This window comes from Bradysia coprophila, chromosome IV, assembly GCF_014529535.1.
Source record: "Bradysia coprophila strain Holo2 chromosome IV, BU_Bcop_v1, whole genome shotgun sequence".
Lineage (NCBI taxonomy): Eukaryota > Metazoa > Arthropoda > Insecta > Diptera > Sciaridae > Bradysia > Bradysia coprophila.
In genome coordinates, this window is record NC_050738.1 from 2875132 (window position 1) to 2890261 (window position 15130).

At 34.4% G+C, this 15130-nt stretch overlaps 1 protein-coding gene across 1 annotated transcript in view; it reads left to right on the top strand.

The window, feature by feature from the left end:
- The window catches only part of LOC119066490, a 77280-nt gene that overhangs the window by 29368 nt on the left and 32782 nt on the right, over positions 1-15130 (top strand). The window lies entirely within an intron of this gene.

Sequence of the window (15130 nt, forward strand, 5' to 3'; positions counted from 1 at the left end):
TGACAATTATTATTCGACGAGGAAAGAAATTCCTGAGGTTAAGTTGGAAGTATCGAAGGAATAATCTACGATCTATTCCGAAAGAATTTTTTGAGTGATTTCGTGGTAGTTTGAAATTCAACGAGTGTGAAATGGCACTGAAATGGAACTTTGCCAGAGCGAAGCGAGTGTCGTATAAAATTCATTGAGAAAATCAGTCAGTCAACGGACCTGACCCACCCAAAAGATGGGGCCTAGTACATATGTCAGAGTAATTTATATATTTTACTCTTCGAACTCATATCGAATGGGAGAGTTAGGTAACTAACATCTTCGATCAAATGTTTTGGGTGGATTGTTGTTGTTTCTTTTTCCTTCCTCTCAGCTTTTAACGTCCACATATACTGACACTTTTATATATAAATTTCATTTTGGTTTTTATTTTCCTGTGTGATAGATAACGGTAAATTTATTTTTTATGTGTGAAATTCGATTTAGAGTAAAATATTTCATAGAATAAATAAAGAAAAAAAAACCGGTTTGATTCGAGTTTGAATGATACTCTCCTTTCTACGCTGTCGATCTTTTGCAAATCTCTTTTATATTACACTTACTTTTTAGTTCAGACATAACATTGCAAAATGGCAAAATGATGAAGTTATTTTATGGTTGTTACATACTTTGACAATGTCTGGTGTATAAAAAAGCCCGTTTATCCGTTTCGTCTTTTTTTTGTAAGGAAAATCGAAAGGGGGCTCAACTGAATTGAGAGTAGAGAGAGTCGTATAAAAGGATACCAATTTTTCAAAATGAAAAATATAAAAGAATTTCACATAACCCGATAGTCATTCAATCGTCACATTTGTATTGAAATGAATCGTTCCGAGGAGTTTTAAGGAAATTTATTATTTATTTTCTGGATTGAAAAAAACATTTTATGAATTATTTGCTTTTGAGCTTTGTGTAACGCGAAGGTAAATATAATGTATGCTACGAATGCTTGATGAAATAATTTTGTATAAGAAGAAATCGTTTATGGAATGAATGAATGAACGTTTCCCAAAAGACATGAATAAATTCTTTGCAAGTTTTAAGAAATGGTTTCAGATTTTAATCGCTGTAATACTATGTCATGTCTTCATCTAGATGCACCTTACATAACATAAGATAAGATGGGCAGGAAAGTTGATGCTTTCCAAGCACCCAAGCCGCCAATTGGCCTGTTGTGCATTACCAATATTTTCGATAGATTTTACAGTTGTGAATCGTATGATTAATCTATTAGAACATAGGTGTCGCTAGTAGTGGACATTTTTAGAATCACGATTGTGACTTATGCATGTGACGTATGAGAACTGTGTTCAGCATTTTTTGTTGTTTTTCTTAGAGACCTATTACGGTCGATAGAGCTGATTAGTCGTAAATAACAGCAGAGACAGAGACTAATCATTTACGATTAGGAAAAACCCTATGAACTATGTCTGACACGGGAGTCGAACCCGTGACTTTTAGGGCGTGAGCCCATCGCTCTACCGATTGCACCACCTGCACCTTATGTGATGATTGTCTCTCATAACATCCGAATGTATTATAAATATTGTCCCATAAGGATATCATGGCGCCAAGTTAGTTTATTATTTCGTATGGTACAGATTACATGAACACAATTTTCCTCTTTATAGAAAAAAGAACAGCAAGAATAGAATTCTCTAAGTCGTTGAAACGTGAAAGTCAATTAGAGGAAAGAGAGGATACCAAGAATAACATTGAAAAATCAAAAACAGCCAAGTTAGTAATACGCTCTGACACAAGTCCTGACACAATAAAAAATCTTAAGAACAAATTCCGTAGGACTAAAAGAAAACGAACTTCTTGACTTTCTGACTCGAAATTGTGACTATCACACATCGGTGTTTCTTGTCATTTAGCGTCTACAAGAATCAAATTGGGTTTTAATAAAAAAAATCATCTGAAACATTCAATGGAGCTACCTATCTATGTAGGTAACTGTATTGAATCGGTAAAACGGAAATATTCCGTTTCCACTTTGTTTCACATTTCCCTGAACAAAGTAATACGATTTTTGGTATGAGGTGAAAGTGGCTAACCGCAGTCATCGTTATACAGGTTGTAACCGACTGTATATCGCATTTGTTTTGTCCATAGTTTAGATTTATTAACTAGAGATGAAACTAGAACGTCACATGTAGGGTGTGTCGATTTCAAATTTTTTATTAACTATTCACCTTCGCATGAGCATTTATAATCAGCAACAACAATTTAGAAGCTTGTACCGTTGCTTTTCTAAAAAAAATCAAGCTCAACGAGGTAGCTGGATTATGGTCAGGTCACCGAGAGGTAAATATAAATAATTTGAGGTTTTGCTGTCGGAAGACCCAAGAATGGGACAATTAATAAAAATGTTGAAATCGACACAACCAATCACAAAGTAGACAATTTGAATTTCTATAAAATATGGGACTGGGACATGTATGGCTTATAGTGCAACTATTTAATAACCGTAAATGGTCTGTTCGACTAGACATTGAAACTGAAAATCCTAAAAATATAGCTTGAATTAAGGAACTATAACTTCCATCGATTAAATCACATTTTTATCCCGTTCATTTTATTCGTTCGCGTTCCCCGTTTCATTTTTTTCAGTATTTCAATCTTTGCGCCATTCTGGTCAAATAACTTCGTGAATTTGGATAGCCGTGAAGTTAGTTCTCAAGAAAATATAGCGCTGACATTAGTAATTGTACGACGAAATGTACTCGAAATGTAGTAGAATTATCCAAATAGTACATTACTTACCAATTGGACTAATAATGTAAATGGAACTTCTTGTGTGACGATTACAGATCCGACACAAGAAACCATTTCCATCATTTGTCTCCTTGTTAAGTTAGGGATTTTACTCGAAAACGTTTTTTTCTTCAAAAATGTTTGTCTCACGTTTTTGAGTAAAATCTATTACATTTCTTACGTTTCCAAACAACATGTTAAGAGAATTTTATACCACTCAACATCATATTGAGCAAAATTTGCAAACTTTAGACGTCTCTGTGGCATGAACCGTTGTATGAATCTCGTTGCAAAGTACTTAATTAGGCTCACGATGTATATTATGACACACGGGTTGACACATCTAGAGCCTAATAAAGTACCTATTTCGCACTCGATGTCATAAATAACTATCATTGAACTCCAGTTATAATTCTATAACTGTGATCTGATAAGTCAATTCTTTTTGTAAATCCTTCGTGTACTGTGTTTCTTCATTACCAAGATGGAGCAAGTTTAGGAGGTGGGCTGTTGTGCTCCGGCACTAAATTTCAACTCATACATTTTGGGTGAACATTCGGTCTATTTTTGTTTCACCAAATAACAAAAACGGAAACCCAAAACGGTTTTTTTGGTTAATGTTGAACATACATCAAAAAGTAAGATGTAGTTGCAAAGTTTCTTATATACTTTGAACCTTTTAGAAGAAACATCGGTCGTCCACACCCCTCCCATTACCATTTCTTCCACACCGCATTTATACATTTTATTGAAAACCGGATAAGCAACTGGAGAACATTTTAACACACATAAAGGTAGAGTTAACCACACAAAAACCGTCTTCATCTCCCATCTTAAACCGAAAATAATTTTCTGGTTAAGTTATACAGACAGACAGTGATTTAGTGCCATTTCGTCGGAAATTAATTTTGAGGTTAAGCTACCGAGTAAATGATTTGAAATACTCTTCAGCCGTTCTTCTACACACAATGTTATATAAAACAAACATTTCCGTATAACAGTATACGTCGTCGTCGTGTACCACAATATAAATGTTAAATGCGGATATGTTGTGTCATCAAAAATTATCGTTTCCAATTACATGTTTCGAGCATAAAGTCGGAAAGAAAATCGGGGAAAATTCGGTCGGAAGTTTATTTCAATTTCCATTCTCTACTCAACTCAGTTAACACATAGACTCAGCAAAACCATTAAAAGATATTTTCGATTTATATTTATGATCGAATGTGTTGGACTTCTATTTGAAATTTAATTTAGTTTCATGAGACCAAAAAGAACTGCAATGTTGCAAACTAAACACTTTTCTATTCAAATTCACGCTATTAGTGGCGAGTTCGGTGAGCTTTTCTCTCTTTTGTTTCAGTTCGTTTTTTTCTTGATTTTGTTTTTGTATGGCAATGAAGAGAAAAATTCATAAGAGTGATATCGCGAAATCCTCGAACAACTTTGGGACAAGGAGTGACGGATATTAATGCTTAGTTTCCTCTTACCAAAAAAGTACTCCGTGTGAGAGACAAAATTGAATTTTTTCAATTTTTTCTTTGTTTATTTAACAGTTCACTTAAGTGTCCATTCCACTCAACAAAAAGTACTCCGTGGGAGAGCCATGATAGAGCAAGCTGACATAAATAAAGAAAAAATTGAAGAAAAAAAACAATTTTGTCTCTCCCACGGAGTACTTTTTTGGTAAGAGGAAACTAAGCATTAAAGTGTCCATTCCACTCAACAAAAAGTACTTCGTGAGAGAGCCATGAGAGAGCGGGCTGTCAAATAAACAAAAGAAAAATTAAGCATTATTCGGATTCGTTGCGAGTACATTTTGACGCACATTGTATACACACCACCAGGTCCATGTTGACTTGTTGGAGATATCAATGATTTTAGGTGAAAAATAGGTGATTTTCCCAAGTCCCTAACCGTTTTCCCAAGTCCCTGACCGTTTTCCCAAGTCCCTGACCGTTTTCCCAAGTCCCTGACCGTTTTCCCAAGTCCCTGACCGTTTTCCCAAGTCCCTGACCGCCAGCAGTGACACAAGGCCGTGACATGGTATGTATGGTAAGATAGCCTAGCCTGAGTAGTACCATGTCATGGAAAAGCATCCTTGGATAAGTTTCACTGCAGTGATGACCGGAAGCGCCTTCATCTTCATCACTGGAATCGTGAAACTCTGTTTCACAACGCAAATCAGGTGTGCCTTCCATTACAATGTTTTTACCATCATTTTTAACATCAGAAGTTGTAGAATAGTCATCTTGCGAATGAGGTGAGAGTGTTGTTGAATTCCAACGCTTTTCAGCATTTCTTCTGCGCTGGAGCTTTTTATTCTAAGAAACATATTCGAAGGAAATGGGAATGTCACTTTAGCTTTTCCTTTCCACCGTTTCGTTCCGTTTCATTTGATGAGTACGTCGCACACTGTTGCTCTATTTATTGTGACATTGTGATATTGCATCGTTGGACTCTTTTTTTGCTGTATTACACAGCTATTTAACCCTCACGTGCATTGTCATCTCTTTTTTTAATAACGAAAATGATACGACACTATGAAAAGGCTGCTGTTCTTGGGAAAAGGTTAATTACACATCACGTTGACATTGTTATATCTCTCTTATCCACTGTTATATCATATACATATACAGTGTCAATTAGGTGATAATACTGTGACCCATAAATGGGATAATCTGGAGTATGAAGGGGGATATATTCATTCAACCATATTGTCGAAATGGCAATATAATTGAAGCCTAGTTTTAGTCGTTAAGCAAATTGTCACGAACTATCGCTTTTGTAATGGCTCCATTTATTTAATTTTAATTTTGAAAGAACCTATTATTGACATCGTTGGCGATAACAGATGGATGGACGTTTCTTAAAGGTTTAATAAAAAAATGAAGATCTCTAGCTGAAGTCCTCTTATCTTTTCATTCATTTATTTCCAAAAATATACAGTTTTCCACTAAATTAATTGAAAAAATTAAGAAAAAATTACTCTGCGTAGCTCCAATACGCAATTTTAACGGTTCAATGGAGCTACAATGAAAAAGCTCAAAATGTAAATTCTATCCAGTAAAACCCAGAGAGGCTAATTAAGCCATAAACTGGCAAATGGGGAAACAAGGAAAGATGATAAAAGTTAAAGTTAAGAATTTAGGAAAAACAAACAAAATTTGTAGAAGAAATGTGTTAATTATGTGATCGGAATTTAAATTTAATTGTTACCGACAATTTTTTGATAGCCTAACAGCAAACCTTTTAATGAACGACAGAAGTCTTTCGTTTCGAAGTTGATGTGTCAGAAAGTTATATAATGCAGGTCCAGAAAAGAGCAAACCGTCTTATACTACAGTCAGAGTGAATTTTTAGCGTTCTTAGCAGGTGGGACCTTGTAATGCAACGATTGAAATTGTTCAGAGAAGATACAGAGTGGTGCTTCAGTACACATATTTACACACCGCCTGTTTGCAGAGTTGAGATTTGAGGTACCGAAGGAAATTCTCTATCAAATAGTAAATTGGTAGAAATTGAATTGGTTATGAATGAGCTGCCTTCAAGGCCTTTTTCTGCAACAATTGGAGCTAATATATAAGCGAGTAGGTCATCTCACTCACTTACTTGACTTCGTAAAAAGGATTCATTTTTGATCAAGCTTACCACCAGGGCTGAACTGATTCGGGAACGACGACTACATTTATTGGTTGAGAGACTCGAGTACTGATCGAACTTGCGTTCAGTTTGCTGATCCGATGGGCCATTTTGGAGAACCGTGATTGTAAAAAGCACAAAAGTTTTCTTACAGCCATTTTAAGCGAAAAATAAATGAAAGAAATGGAGGTGATGTCTATTGACAAAATAATAAATTTGTCATTATCTGGACTCGTGCATACAACGCTTTGAAAAATTCATGGTTTTCGAGTATGTGCAGCAATTGTTCATTTCAAATTACATGTCCACAAGTGCACTACATACCATACCACTTACTCATAATGTTCCTCTGATGGTCCGTTGCCAACGCGTAACGTTAACAATATCGAATGTCCTAATACCATACCATACCATGTTTCAATAGGTTCAATGGGTATGTACATGATCCGAAATTTTCTATGGATTGGACCACTTGCACCTCGAAATAGAAGTTCAAAAAAGACATCAAATATGTGAGTGGCCCCTTGAATGTAATTTTTGTTTTGTTTGTGGTTCGTTCAAAGAATCGCAGGAATTTTCGAATTACAAAACAATTTAATTACAAAATTTAATTTTACAATGAAATCAAGTGGAAAGTTACTGTAATATTCACCAATTCATTAATAAACAATTTTGTATTTTGGTGCGCTTCAATGAGACTTGCCAATAAAATATTTATTTCTATCGGTTTTATGGAAACAAAATTAAATTTTACAATCACAGAATGGAGATTTCCCGTAAACGAAACGAATGTAATTGTGTATTAAAGCGTAAATGTCTGACAACAGAGTACATTTGACAGTTAGATAAAGTTGTAGAATAGGAAACAAATGACTAGACAATGCAAGTTTTGTGCACGATTGGTGGCATTGGAGAGTCCTCGGCGCCCTGAGTACACAACAAGTGTCCGTTGGTCCCAATAAAATCTGTGGGACATGTGCTGGTGCTGAGTGCTGAGATTCGCTTTCGTAATATTACAAGGTTCAATGACCGAATATAACTACTAAGACCTAACTTTTTCTGGTTCAACAGCAATGTGATGAGCTTTTCATGTTCACTAAAAATTACCTTAAAAATGGAAGTCTTTCTTTTAGTTAAAATAAGTCTGATGAACTTGAAGGATCGTATTGTGCTTATTTGATTTTTGTAAGCGATCAACTGTAATTCTATTTTATTGTCAATCTATTAGCGGAGTCCGGATTTCGTGATTCAGGAAAATATCACAATCCAATAATATTGATGTTTATTATTCAGTAGACTTTCACAGAATGAACCAAAAATTTACAATGAAGAAAATGGTTCGAACAATACCCTCTTTAGCAACCAAACTAGGAAAATTAAGGTGGTAAAACTGTACAGTGTATCTTGTCATAGGAAATTTTACACTTTTAAAAATAAATTAAAAGAAGTATCAGCAGAGGTGTCCTTTTTGTGTTGATCTATGTGATCTATGCATACTATTAAGTAGTTCGATCTATGTAATGCATCAGCTAATATCCACCTTATCCACCTTAAGTTTCAATGAATCTTTACTGATGCTTACAAATTGCGGTTTTTACGTTTGTGTATTAGCATCACGTGGATAAATTTTCTCAAAACAATTACCCATTCTTCTGTGAAAATTATTCTCGAATAAGATTTTATGTAAAATAGATTGCCCTTTTGTACATTTTACTTCAATCAAAATATATTTTTAGTTACATTTGCAGGAAGTTTGCAATATCCTTGATTAAAATTAGATTTCGTATTGCAATAAAGGAATTGACAGAGAATACTGTAATTGTATGTGATTTTGTAATTATAGAATTTCCAGCCAAGGTACAACCGAGGCGAAATATTTTGTATACAAATTGGATTCGTTACTTCTTTTCATGCCCCATCCGAAGGGATTCAAAGTTGTAGCTTATGGTTTACGCTAATTTTGTTTGATGTGTTCAGGGCCGGATTGGCTTAAAAAAACCCTTGGAACATTCTATGAAAATATTTTGTAAAAAGCCTTTCATCTCCCTTTATTCATCGCCAAAAAAAATTCTATTCCGCACAGCTGAACATGTTTTTAAATTGGGACAAGTTCAAATGTGTAACATTAAAAAAAATGCATTAATATTCAGCTGAGCAGAGCATCATTCGCTTATATCTTCTATATAGTATAGCTCAATAGACTAGACAATAATGTTCAGCAACAATAGTACTACTCAACTACCACGAAAAATGTATTGATATACTGTACAAATTCGGGACAAGTACAATTGTTAACATAGCAGTACAATGTACTTCTTAACTGCACTTAGAGTGGTCAGTATGTAAAATGTACATATATGTGTAACGTAATATTCAGCTGTCTTGTAAAATTGTTCTGCACAGCTAACACCATCAACATTTTTTTTCCGTGATACAAAAATCAAACTTCGAATTCCCATACCGTCGCTTCGGGCCTGCATGAATCAAAAGTTTCATTTGGTTTTAACCTATAAATCAAAACAGAAATGTGAAGTGTATTCGTATGAATTACACATTTCAACATGTATAGGATAAAATAGTCATGTTTGGTTAAATCGAAATTAACAAAATTAATTTCATCTATGAATGTAACATTTTACTAAAAACTTGTACTACAACATCTCTTGATGTTCATCTAAAATTTGAAACACTGGTTAAGCTTACAAAGTTGTAATTTTTTTGTTGTGAGATTTTCTTTAACAACATACCAAAAGAAGTGCGAGTAAAGTTGGCAAGAGATTGTTGTAGTAGTGTAGTCTGCAAACATTGGAAAATATTTGTGCAGAATTTTAAAATGCTTTCCATGTTCTTGTCAAAAAAAATCGTAAGAAACGAAAGAAATACTGTCTTGCCGTCGCCGTGGTACTACTGTTTTGATCTGAGAGAAGTATTAAGAACTGTTTTCAACGTTTTGCATTAACAACTCAATAGCACAGTGTTTAAGTCGAGACTTCACATTGAATTATTGAAGTGCCAGTTGTGGGTTCGAAACTCAACCGTAACACAAATAATTCGTCTGATCAGGTTGTTGTGCACAATATTTTATTTCATTCATTTCAGTTTAGATTACAGTAACAAAACCCTCTCTGCGTAGCTCTAGTGTGACAAGGATCAATTCGAAAGAGCTACAATAATGACATCTGATTGAATTGTGTTGTCTTTTAACATGTAGTTCAAAAATATCACTTTCTAATCAGTCCATCTCGACAGTGAAAAGGTAACGACAAATCTCTTAAAAGATTAATCAGACCTCTTTATATGTACAACTCTGGCGAATCATAAACTAAATGTAAGTCCAATTTTTGGCTAGCTTTTGGCTGAACTGAACACCGATGACATCTAGCGAGATTTGACACAAAACGAGAATTCGTGAATTTTTGAAAAATTTAGAGAAATTTAATTCCCTAAAATAGGTACTGGTTTACAGTCTTATATTTTATCTACTTTGGCAATGATACGGTCTACTTTACCTTCATCCGTTTTACAGGTTTTTCCATCTAATTTACTGAAGATTTCGCCAAATATCTTATCCCTATTTGATCAGGTTAATAGAGAGTCAGTTAGGGAGATTGACTTATAGTTGACGTATAAATTGACGTTTGAAAATTATAAGTATGGAGACGCAAAGATGCAAGTTATAATGTTCAAGTTTTACATCAACTTATCATTATAGATTATGGATATGACCACTATTTCACAGGACTCTCAATGATTGACGCTGTCGGCAAGTCGGTCACTTCTGTCAATTCACCGAACAATATTTTCACGGACAATGTGATCGAAAATTTAATTTCCTAACAAATGATTTGGATTTTTAAATTTCGTATCTCAAAAGACCGACTCGATTTAAGCTCAGTCCAACAAAGCCTCTCTCGCCATTTCATCTAGTTGTTTCCCTTTAGTCAAAAATAAATCATGTTATGACACTAGCGCTATCGAATTTCTTATTACGCCAACAAAACAGACTCTCTTTGAAAATTTGATTCCATATTGTTGCACCGAAGACACACAGGAAGTTTCAAATAATCAATTAGGTTTCAGCACAGTTTTATTTACGTCACCCTAATCACCTATGTGAAATAGTACACTTCAGTTCTAAGTAGTTGTCTCGTTTTCGCTTATGTGATAAAATAGAGTACACACTTGTCACTATCAGTCTCAGGAAGCCTCGACTTCTTCGTGACAAGTGTGTAATATATATTACCGTACTAGGGATAAAATGTAGAGATTTCGTGTGAATTCTGTTGATTTGAGGCGAGGTCGATGTCATTAAACAAACGAGAATGAGACTTTTTATTTTTATCCCTGGTTATGTAATGGATTTTGAAACATGAAAAGTGCGGGTTTCGACGCAACAATTGTTATATAAGCTAGGTACAGTGCTCACGTATATTAAACATTAGCGGTAAACCATTATGGTTCAAAAGTTCGGAAGTAAGTCAATTTCGTAAAATTTTGACACTTAATGAACGGGCGAAAAGCCAAAAGTTTACGAAATTGGAATACTTACGAAGTTTACGAACCATACTGGTTTACCCCTATTATAATACGTTCTCTGCCGACTCCCACACTTAAATTATATTTTCAATAGCCTCTAACAGGAAATAAATTTTTAAATAAACTGACTACGAATTCGGCAATCATATAAATGCTGGGCGGTAAATCATTTTTTCTTCATTTTCTTTTCTGCGTATTTTTTTTTCACGGCATTCATTTCTTTGATTTGGATTTAAAGAAATTTATTTATTTATTTATACATGAATGGATTTTCCGATCTAAGCTGATAAGATAATATTTTTGATTAAACAATAAAATGGATACGTATTCCGATATATATATTGTGTGCGTAATAAATTCGATTTATAAAATATGAACAGAGGAAAAAAAATGTATTATCTTCAGCCTACGAAACATACACCGGTCTCACGAGACTTCCATTGCACTATGTTTCCTCTTCTTTATCCGATGTATTGTACGATGCTACATCTCGACGTATCTTACTCCACATATTATGTGTATTACATGGTAACTGCCATACTTGATGATAAAATATACGTTCGAATAATGCGAAGCCCTATACCAGAGATACCTATTTGGTTTGCATGCTTCATTATTGAACGAAGTAATTTTTGTTCTTTTTCGTTCTCCAAGACTTTTGATATGGGATAACATGTAAAGAATGAAGAACGAGCTGTGTGTGAGCCGGAGCCAGTGTATACATTTCCATTGAATCGGAACATTGTGTGTGTAATTTCTAATAATGCTTCATGCATGCCAGTCGTTTGGTAAGCCAAATATTCACATTCAACCCTATTAATTTATCCAAAAATGTACGGTAAGAACAGAGAGGTATATTATATATATGTTGAACGTACCACGCTTAAGACGAACAGTACTTATAATTTCACGTTGTGAAATCTATATATTGTACAAAGTCTACTAACAAAATCAACATAATAGATAGAAGAGTAAACTACGTTAACTGGTAGCTCTACATTAAATTTCTTATGTACTTTATTTAATGTCATAACGTTTAATACGTGAATTGGGTATAGTAGCGATTATACCCGAGCTTCAGCATGAAATCCACTAAGTTGGAAATAACAGAGACGTAGATGCAATGCAGCATTACCATGCCAGAAGTTGTGTTGCTTTAATTGACTGTAATATTTTTATGGCTATGTATACACGGTCGTTGTGCAGAGGTGTTTTGTCCTCGTAGGGTGATAAAGTCTTTCGATGTATCTTTTGGGATTTTAAGAACTCCCCACGTTGATTCACCGCCACCACTGTTTCGTTTTCAGCTCGTTCTCGTTGGGTGTGAATGTGACGTGAGGAAACGAGCAACAGATTATGTTTAATTCAACTAAATAATGATATTTCAAAAACAGATTAGACACGACTAAAGTCTTTAGAGACATCGTGACACCTGCGGCAATAATGACGTAAATGTTGAACTTTGATTTAAAGGACTTGCTACGGCATAACCTAATAATTAAAAAAATATTTCAAAACGGCATCATAGTTTTCTGTGCCGACAATTTGGGTTTCATCAAGACTCGATAGCTAAAATTGTCCCCTCAGGGTTGTTGAGTATTTCAGTGCAATAGGTCCGCATTTAAGAGCCAGCGGGATGTATGAAAATCTTCCGGATTATACGATTTGGATTCAACGCATCAAGACCATGGTAATTAGAAGCAAATTTTGTATTAAATAAGGAGATGTATCTGATACGAACTTTTGTTGAAAACTTTGAAATTTATTCGTCACTTATCTCCATTTATAATATTACACGGAACAAAACAATTCCGAAGCGATTTTCTTTCAATTGTTAGCATTAGCATACACAAATGTACAAACGGGAATATATTTGTTTCGATCTTTTCCACACCGAAAAATGTCGGAATTCGTAATTTTATTGTGTAATAGAATCCAGGTATCAGACAAATTCGAAATGAAAATTGACTTCTCTACCTTTTCTGTCGTAAAGGGAGTTTATTGGATTTCTTTTAAAAAAATCACACTTTGATATCGAAATGACAACCCTTTATTTTCGATATCGAAATGGATTCCACATTCGCAATAGTGCGATAAAGTATTTGCATACTTTTGACGATGTCTGCATCAACCAACGCACTTCATGAGTGATTCTCTAATTAGTGTACTAAAGCTTGACAGTGTATGACACATCTCTAAAACACTGTAAAAATATTTTCATGTAAAATAGAGTGCTTTCTGCAGCTGACCACTTTGATCACTTTTGCTTTTAGTGCGTTGCATTGACGAATAAACAATCTTTAGTTTCGGTTTAGAAAATATGGTAATAGTACCGGTTACGAGACTCCCTCTAGTTACGAGCCTTGAAAGAGAAAACCGAATGCTATTCTGTGTGTGAGAGACGAAACAACGGATTGCAATAGAAATAATGGGGCTAGTAACCGGTGCCGTTATCCTAGCTATTACAAACTTGCGCTTTCAAATTAGTTGCCATTTTTCCAATTTTTAACAATTCGCTATATTTTCGTATGTACTTGCTAGTGGTAAATTGCCACCACTACTGCCGCCCTACATCGCATGAAAACTTAGTGCAATAGAGATGCACTCGCTGAAAATCTTGCGTCTGTTTTGCGCTCAGTTCTTTATGCGTTGTAGGGTAGACTACTAAATGTATGACATTAGATTTTACCCTTAAAACGATATAGCGGGAAATCAGATTTAAATTTTCTGTTCAACTTAAAGAGCCTGTGGTGTCAACGAAAGATTTCGGATACATATAATCACGATAAAGTATTATAGCGACAGACGTGTAACTATAATGGACTTATAATTCGATCAGACTGATGTGAAAAATGCATCCATTTGAAAATTATTGATTTTCTAAACTTTTGAAAATAACATGCGTGTCGTCATAAAGTAGGTAAATCTATTGCTTCTATCTTCTAAAATCTGGTACTTCATAATTTTCTGTATGCGCTTTGATATAAATAAGGCAGCTAGAATTCTTGGTCGTAATGGATAATAAATGACTAGCCGTTAAGAACTCTGCCACCTTCTTCTCAGTGTATTTCATAGGCAGTTTCTTTTCGCATAAATTTCAACTTATTTATTGAATAAAGAAAATGTAACCGAAAACTTTGTCGGTATAAATATAGCATTTTCTCATCTATACCACACCAAAAACCAATAAAATGCAAGAAATTAGATTTTGGGCCCAGAAAATAAAACAATATTTGCGCGGGAACATCTCACGAGAATTCTCTATATCTGCAAATAAAATCAAGTGAACAGAAATAAAAAACAATTTTTTTTTCCGACGTCGTCTAAATATAACGTTCAGGAGGGAAAAATGTTTTATTTTTCTTTCAATTTTCCATAACAACATTCGGAAAGTAGACAATTAAACTTTCAAACCTCAGTCGTTTGTGTTTGTTCATACTTTTCATGGATCAATGTGTAAATAAATAATGAATTTATCTAACTTCATCTCCGATCCGATATGCTTGTAAATATTCATAATAATCTCCTGTGGATGTGCGGCTTATTAAATTATATGTGGTATAAAGTCTGGTTTATGTAGCATTTCATATATGAATGAGTAGTTAAATGTACTTAAAACTATCGTAACTCGTAACATTAGAGTGAATCAAAAGTATCAAAAGTAAAATATCTTCGAATAGTTTGGCTGTTGAGTAACGATAGAACAGTTTTCTGAAACATGGAAATGTCTCCTAATTAAGGCTCGAGACAGATGAATTTTCAGATCTTTAAACATAGATTTCATTATCTTGTGAAGGGCGTAAGGTGAAAACTATATGTTAACTGTGAAGAGATCAACTTATGGTTAAATGTGAGGTTGAACCTGACGTTGACGTGTTTTATTTTTAGCTTCACTATGGTCTTTACGATGGCAGAAACATACACTCCCATTAATGTTGTGAGGGTGTACCTTTTCGAAAACTCAACTTAGCCGAGTTATAAACCAAGTTTTTCCTGAAAAAAGAATCAGAAGATCCAGCAACGCGACGTGTGGATTACGTACGTAAATGGGAATTTCGTATTTACGTAATTTAGTGATCCACGTGTATGACGTAACGTTCGGTAAAAACGAAAAATATATCCAATTTTCTTTTGTGGATCACCAAATTACGTAAATACGAAATAC